Source organism: Petaurus breviceps, unplaced genomic scaffold (genome assembly GCF_028583685.1).
Source record: "Petaurus breviceps papuanus isolate PSGF00001 unplaced genomic scaffold, PetGlider_PUasm1.0 115, whole genome shotgun sequence".
NCBI classification, from domain to species: Eukaryota; Metazoa; Chordata; class Mammalia; order Diprotodontia; family Petauridae; genus Petaurus; species Petaurus breviceps.
In genome coordinates, this window is record NW_027185612.1 from 211713 (window position 1) to 213352 (window position 1640).

General features: G+C 47.7%; 1 non-coding gene across 1 annotated transcript; it reads right to left on the reverse strand.

The window, feature by feature from the left end:
* Positions 1-1548: 1548 nt before the first annotated feature.
* TRNAC-GCA (transfer RNA cysteine (anticodon GCA)) lies at positions 1549-1620 on the reverse strand. The gene has a single exon. It is a non-coding gene; the product is annotated as a tRNA-Cys (tRNA).
* Between the last annotated feature and the right edge of the window lie 20 nt (positions 1621-1640).

Here is a 1640-nt window from a genome sequence, read left to right on the forward strand (position 1 = left end):
TGTTTCCTGTGCCTGCTCATTTTGCCACTCAATTACTTGACTTTTGGGCTTTTTGCCACAGTAGCACTCTGCCACCAGACAGGGGAGCTTTTGTCCCAAACGCTGGGGTTTTCTCAGCTGCCAGAGGTATTAGTTGGGTGCCCTCTCTGAGGTCTCCACACGCTCTGGCAAGCTGGACACACACCCCAGGACCTCCACCCTAGACTGCAATCCAGATCCAAGCAGGTTAAAGCAAGAGCAATTACCCCTCAGACTGGTGCTTCGTCCCCCTACACTCTGCAGGCCAGGAGCAGAAGCTGCCATGTGGTGCTGGCAGGCTGTGCTGGCGTCTCAGCGGCTTCTCACCCTAGGGGTAAAAGCCATGCACTCCCACTTACTGGTCCCAAAGTCCAGACTGCACTGACCTTTCACTTTGTCCTTCGCATCTATGTGTTGATAAATCTGGAAACTGCCACCGCTGCTGCTGATCTGGAGTCCCTCAGGCCAACGGCTGGTCAGGCCCGCCCTGGGGCTAAAGCCTAGGGGTGGGTCTGGGCTCGGCTCCTGGAGCACTGTGCTGGATTCCTGCCAGGCTGTCCTCAGTGGGAGGTTAGCTTCTCTGTGTCATTTTGTGGGTTCTGCAGCGCCAAAGTTTGTTTAGAGTCCCCTTTTTACATGGATTGGGGAAGGTGGAAGCCGGAGCCACGGGAAGGTTGTGCTTCTACTTCGCCATCTTGGCTCTGTCCCCCTGAATGCCTTTCTCAATGCTCATACTACAGTTTTGTGAAAGTCTACATATGTGGTACCGTTCATAATCAAATCTGGTCATTCACATTCTTCCAAATAAATTGATATTTAAGTCATGTCCAACTCTTCGTGACCCCATTTGGGGTTTTCTCGGCAAAGATATTGGAGTGGTTTGCCATTTTCTTCCAGTTCATTTTACAGTTGAAATTGAGGCAAATAATATTAAGTGTCTTTGCCCAGGGTCACACAGCTGGTAGTGTCTGAGGCCAGATTTGAACTCAAGAAGATGAGTCTTCCTGACTCCAGACCCAGCACTCTATCCACTGTTCCTCTTAACTGAGCTTCCAAATAAATAGCGATAACAATTTAACAAACCATTACCACTTCACAAAGTTTTAATAGGCCTTTCTTTGTGCTTGCAAAAGGCCTTTCCCCCAACCCAAAAACAATAAGGAAAAGAGGACATAAGAATTACAGAATAATCATGTGATTCAGCAATTTCAACAATTAAACCTGCATGTAAATGTCCTCTCTGTCCATAGGGAGATATTGGACAGGGGCAGCAAGGATTGCAGTTCTGTTTTTCTTTATTCGGGTTGAGAACGTTTGACCAAGAGGTATGACCAAATATATTCTGAAATGACCTGGCAGCACCCACATACAAGAGGAATGAATCAGCAAGCCAAAGTAATGATATTCCCTGTTCAGAGAAAGGAGTTTCTTCAGCAATCCAGTTGGGTAATATGGATCATAGACATATAAGAAAGACACTGAGATTTATATTAGAAGAAGCTGGAAGGCCTAAAAGGCAAGGTAGCTGGTAGGGGGCACCCAGATTTGAACCAGGGACCTTTTGATCTGCAGTCAAATGCTCTACCCCTGAGCCATACCCCCTGGCCCACAGGGACACCCTC